General features: G+C 34.6%; 1 pseudogene; it reads right to left on the reverse strand.

Annotated features, from left to right (window-relative positions):
- Nucleotides 1-1,843: 1,843 nt before the first annotated feature.
- On the reverse strand, nt 1,844-3,363 carry LOC141498873 (heat shock protein HSP 90-beta-like; annotated as a pseudogene).
- Nucleotides 3,364-6,644: the final 3,281 nt, after the last annotated feature.

Consider the following 6,644-nt stretch of genomic DNA (forward strand, 5'->3'; position numbering starts at 1 on the left):
GATAAATCTAATCATAAAATAAACAAGAAGAAAGTTAACGAGGTAAATAGATTGTTAGAAAACTTAGATATGATAGACTTATGGAGGAAATTGAATGATGATAGAAAAGAACATGCTTTTTTTCTGCAGTACATGGCACTTACACAAAAACTTTAACATTTATTAGGGCATACAAACCTAATGATCAATTGAAGAAAGGCAGAAATAGTAAACATATCTTTTTTCAGATCATTATGCAATAAAAATCATGTGCAACATTGGGCCATGGAGATATAGACCCAGAACTAATTAGAAACTAAATAATTTCATTTTAAAGAATGAGTGGATTAAGCAACAAATTATAGAAAGAATTGATTATTTCATCCTAGAAAATGACAATAATAAAACAACATGGGAAAACCTATGGGATACTCTTATGGTGGCTGTCAGGGAATATTTTATATGTTTAAATGCTTACATGAATAAATTAGAGAAAGAGGGAATCAATGAACTAAATATGCAACTAAAAATTAGAGAAAGAACAAATTAAAAATACCCCAATAAATATCATATTAGAATTCTAGAAAACAAAGGAGAAATTAATAAAATTGAAAACAAGACAATTATTGAACTAATAAATACGTGCTAGTTTTATGAAAAAGACTATAAAATTGATGAACTGAGTAATTTGTTTAAAAAGAAGAAAGAAGAAATCCAAATTGCTAGTATCATAAATGAAAAAGGTGAACTCACCACCAAAGAGGCAGGAATTCTGAATTATTTTGTCCAGCTCAGTGCTGACAAATCTGACAAAAAATATAAGTTGCTGGGATTAAATGAAGAGGAAATTCAAAACCTAAATAACTCTATCTAAGATAGAGGAAAAAAACTATAACATTAATTGCAATGGGATACAATTTTACTTTTATTAAATTAAGATAGGAATAAACAACATGTCCCCTTTCCTCACTGTTATTATGAATGTCTTTAGAAATGCTAACTATAAGAAGAAGACAAGAGAAAAGACTTATAGGCATTAACACTGTCAAAGAGGAAACAAATTATTTCAGTCTTTGAAGGCATGGTGTTATATTAAAAAAACCTCAAAGAGCCAGTAAAGAACTAATTGAAACAATAAATGCCTTGAAGTCAAGAATACATGAGACTTCTGTTACTGAGAGAAGTAATAGTAATGGTGACAACTTTCTGTTACTAGCTGCCAATCTTTTCACCCTAGTTAATGTGTTCTATGGCTCCATGTATTCTTCTTTGCCCCTTTGTTTTTGTTCTACTGGGTTAGGGACTTTTGGAACTTCAAAAGACTCAAGAAGTCCAGGAGTTGTAGTGCTTACTTCAATTTGCCTGAGGCTGAACATAGCTGAGCAGCAGAGGAGTCCTGAAAAGCATTTTGTTTGTCCCAGTCTAATGGTTGCTGAGGTCTTGTGTGCCTTGAAGCAGGGCTAAGCTCCTAAAAGTAATAGGGAAGTTATGGAGATGAATGTATTTATAGAAAAACAAAATGTAATGAGTACATCTTGCAACATATTTATGCCTTAATGTGTACATTTCACTCGATACAGGTGGAAAGGTAAAAATTTTCCTCATGTAAAACCTACATTCTTTTAATTTGGCATTTTTCAATTTCAGAACAAAATAAACAGTAACAGCCCACAATACACATCATGCTCCCCATATCAGGAGAGAAGGAATAGGACACTATAAAGCACTTCCCATACACTGGAGAGCAAGAAGAAATAAAGCACACTAAACATTGGCAGATGGAGATAGGCAGGAGAGGATCCTCTGCTGTTGTGGAAAAACACAGGGAAATTTTCAGAGGGTGGGCTTTGATGCAGAGGTTTGTTTAATCCATCTGCTCCATATGGATGGCATCTTTATCTCTTTCGACTGGGGGGGGATCTCATCAGGAGCAACAACACTGTGTTCTTCTGCTATCACCTCATCCTCATCAATGCCAAGGAGTAATTTATTGTGTGTCTCTGAATCCTCAAGGGAGAAAATGAAGACAGCAGAACTGTCTCAAAAAGAAAGAACACCCAGTTATTCACAACTTTGTTATTCCTGTCAGGTTCAGGTTTCAGCCTGAGAGTCTATGCAATGGAATGATCTAGGTTAATTAACAGGTGCTTCTTGACCATCGATAATCCATTGATGAATTGTCTTTCAATGCCTGTGCCTTCATGATGCAGTCCATGAAGTCTGTGCAGTCTCAAATACATGTAGCAAAGCAAGAGGTCAAAGACACCAGCCAATTGGTTATTGAAACTCTCTCAATTTTCTTATTCAGAATTTCTTCCAATAGTTTGCACAATTTTCATATTTTGTCTTAAGTTACTCTATTTTTTCTTTTCTATTTCATTCTCTTGAATTTCTTATTCTTCCTTAGTGACAGAGACAAGGGTCTTCCCTTGTCTCTTGTATTGTGTTCATCAGTGGACTCTGTCATATATACTATTTTAAAACCACATTTCTGTACCCATTCAACAAAAGCAGAGTTAGCAACTTGTTCTAAGCATTTAACAGTAGATACATTTCTGGGTATTCTTCAATATGGATACAGATTCAGACAAAGAAGTCATCTCATCTCCTTACTGAGATGTGCGACAATTTAAGAATTCAAATAAATAGCACCTTGGTTTATTCCTCATGGATTCTAAGTTTCAGGTTTTTAAAAACTCTCATTGAACATTTTATAATTCTTTTTGTCTTCTTCCCATTCAGAGAAGATCTCTAGACACTCCTTGACAGTGTTCTCGCAAATGACCTTCAGAATCTTAACTTTGCTGCAACTCTCTGAAAATGTTAAGAGACAGATCCTAAGGCTCTGCCATGCCTCAGATGAAGTAAAGATAATCAGAAATAAGCTTATCACAACTCTCCTTGATGAATACATGTCACACATATAACTTAATTTTTTTTTTAGTTTTTAAAGAGTTCAAATGGGGATGAAAAGAAGAGCTTTGAATTTCAGCTGATGTTTCATAGGTTTTAATCATTGCTATTATGAAACACAACATAGTCTTCTTGACTGATGTCATCAAGATTATGTGTTCATATAAGCTTGATTTTGTTCAGCTCTTACCAATTAAATGCATTTCTCCTTGATCTCCTTGGTTTTCTTCTTCTTGTCTTTGCATCATCTTCATTAGATCCTACATCTTCAACCCTGGGTTTCTCTTCATCTTTAGCTTTCTCTTCTTCTTTCTCTTAGTCTACCTTAACCTCATCATCACTGATGTCTTTCTCTCATTCTTTCTCCAGATAAATTGTGATGGTATAGTCAGTGAACTGTGAGTGCTCCTTTACATTCTCCTCAGAGCACACCTGGTGCCCAAGGTGCAAATGAAGTAATCTTGAAGGCATGATGTGGGACTTTTAGTGGAAAGGACAGCAACATTTTCTTTTTGTTTTTAGATTTTTTGCAAGGCAAACGGGGTTAAGTGGCTTGCCCAAGTCCACACATCTAGGTAATTATTAAGTGTCTGAGACCGGATTTGAGCCCAGGTACTCCTGACTCCAGCACTGGTGTTTATCCACTATGTCACCTAGCCACCCTGCAATATTTTCTTGAAAAAGATTTTCTTGCTAAAGATTTATAGGTAACTGTGATAAAAATTGAATATTAAATAATTTTTCTATTTGTTTAATCCTGGATAATGAAGAAATGTAATATCTGTAGAGAGAAAATGAATAACAACTATCAGGGAAGAAGGTTCTATAATTTATTAAATAAATATTTGAAGAAGTGAGGAGGGGTTCTGAATTTCTTTGATGGCTATATTAAAAATGTATTTATTAATTAATGAGGAAATATTCAACCATATCCATAAATTGCCAGAGAACTCAATGTGATAAGATTAAATATAGGAACAAATCAAGTAACAGACTTGGGGGTCACCAGCTTTGCTATTAAATGAAATTCACATCAGAAAAATAAAACATTCATAAAAAAAGCAAAGATCTATTGGAAGTTGAAGAAATATTATATTGAACAGAGAAACTGATGTCTCTTTTTGTTCTATTCAAATGTGTTTTTGAATGTCTTCATTCTAAAGAGATAAGTACCTACCTCTGAGGTAACTAAACAGATAATTTAAAAATGTATAGAAGAACCAAGTTCTATAACAATACCTTTCTTTCCCTCCCTCCTTCTCTTAGTTTTTCTTTTTAAAAAATTGTGGTTAAAATGATGCCATTATACCAGTTTTCACTAAGCATGACAAACTGTTCTAATTAAGCCATTTAAAACAACATTTTTATTGTAAGCATATGTGAAACCACAATTTTTTAAAATTAATTTTCCATTGCTCTTTCCTGCAAATCAGAGAATTTTCACCAATTTAAATGTGATGCAAAAAATGAAAATATTGGAAGCCAGAATTTATGAGAAGAAATAAATTTATTTTCGAGTTGAATATGGAGTAATATTAACACATGGTATGCAATAGGTCTATGGAATTTTATATCCAAAGCAACAAATATACAAAATCACAAATATTTTAAAATCACGTGACTACCCTTCTATTTATTTTAGTAATATGTAGCTTAGAACTAAGCTCAACTTTGATTTGAAATGGTGTGTAAGGTTTACAGTTCTTAAAATCTAAATTTTCATAAGAGTTAAATTTGATTTGAGTGTCACAGAAGCCTGCTTTTAGACCTTGTGGATGGGTACACAGCTTTTTTTCCTCTCTTACTAAGATGGAATTCTCAGGTACAAATCCATACATACAGACTGGGATAACTGAGCTGCAGAGAAAAAGCTCATGTTCATGTTTCCCCTCAAATTCTATGATTGTTTACATACCTGCCAGGTATGTATTTCTGAGAAAAAAATAGAATTTTAGATCTGACTCAAATGTAAATTCTGTCATCAAAAAGAGGAGTAGAATGATTTCAAAAGTCCATTATGGACCATAAATTTGTACATGGCAGCTATCTATTTCTTCCTAATAAAAGAAATATTAAATGCACAAAGGATAAGGAGTCCTTGACAAAAAACTTAAGCATAATGTGGTACCTTATAATTTTTCATTTGTATCAAACCAAGAGGTTTGATATAAAAATATTAAACATTTTGGAGAGTTGATGATTTGGTATCTCACCTTCATCTTGGATCTTTGATATCTTGCTCAACATCTTTGTCTTCTGGAAAGCCAAGCTAACCATTGGGATTATTTTGCTCTCTTTGTTCATTCTTTCTTTTGGAGTTTCAATCTTTTTGAGACAATTTTTCAGTCTTAGATATAGTGCTTTGCTAATTTTTTCCTACAGAACATTTTTTCACATACTTGGAATCTTAATTAGTCTGAGCCATTTTTGGACTTTTGGACTTTCTCAGAAACTTTGAATTTATCTGATGTCTTTGCCATTCTTAATTTTTCCTCTATCATGCTTATTTGATTATCAAAATTCTTTTTGAGTCTTTCCATGTCCTGAGACCAATTTATATTTTTCTTGGAGGTTTTGGATGTAGAAGCTTTAGCTTCTACTCAGGGTGTTTGTTTTGCTTTTCAATATGACCATGGAAATTGTCTGTATTAATATATTTTTTTCTCCTGTTCTTTCCTCATTTCCCAAGTTTTTGACTTCATTTTGACTTTCTTTTAATGTGGGGTTCTGCCTCTAGGGTGGGTAATGTATTGTCCTAAGTCTTTCAGGGTTTTGCAGCTATTTTTAGAAATACTTCTAGGGATCTACAAGTTCTCAATTCTTCCAAGGTCTTATGAGAGGCTCTGACTACTTTCCTGGTCTATGTTCTGGTCAGTAGATGACCACAAGAACTCCCCTCTATATTGGTGTTGTGAGGAAGGTCCCTGCTCTACTTTAACAGTAAGTGCTGTAATATTGCTTCCTGAGGACTGTGACCCATATCTGAGTATGAGTAAAGTAACATAGTCCGGCCTCAGTGATGGCAAAGAGACCCCTGTAATCCCCTCTGACGTTCTTCCCTGTTTGTGGGCTAAGAGCTATGGATGCAGCTGTAGCTCTTTATTCAGACCTGTTACTGATCTTCTGGGGTCAGTTCTGTGCTAATGAGGCCTCCCCTGGACTATGAGCCTATTTCACTCCAGTTTGGCAGAGTTTTCCTGAACTTCCAAGTTGTCCTTGGAAGTCTCTGGGCTGAGAAATCTGCAAGTCCCTACAGTTGCCAGAGACCTAGTCATCCCATTCTCTCTTCCTGGTTTGCTGAGGCAGGTTCACTCTGGCCTGGCCCAGGTTGCTCCACAATCTTCTCTTACCATGGTACAGCTGATCCTTCCTGTGGATCTTCTAAGTGGTCTTGGGCTGTGGAATTGTCTCACTCATTTGTTTCATGGGTTCTGCCACTCCAGAACTTGGTTAGAGTCAGTAGTTAAAGGTATTTGGAATGATTTGCAGGAGAGTTCAGGTATGTCTCTGCCCCTATTTTGCCAGCTTGGCTTTGCCCTTGAGAAGTGAGATGTATACAACAGAGAAAACTTGCTATTATTTTTCCCCTCCAACTACTTGATATCCGTTTAATTCCTTTCTTTTTCTAGTGATGTTTGAGTTGGCTTTTGTTTTTTTATTGTTATCTGTGCAAAAGTTTTTTTTAATTATATATTATTAAAATTGTCCATTTTGATTCTTGTGAACTGCTCTTTCTCATTCTCTCTCTCTCT

The sequence above is a fragment of the Macrotis lagotis genome, chromosome X (assembly GCF_037893015.1).
Source record: "Macrotis lagotis isolate mMagLag1 chromosome X, bilby.v1.9.chrom.fasta, whole genome shotgun sequence".
In the NCBI taxonomy this organism is placed as follows: Eukaryota; Metazoa; Chordata; class Mammalia; order Peramelemorphia; family Peramelidae; genus Macrotis; species Macrotis lagotis.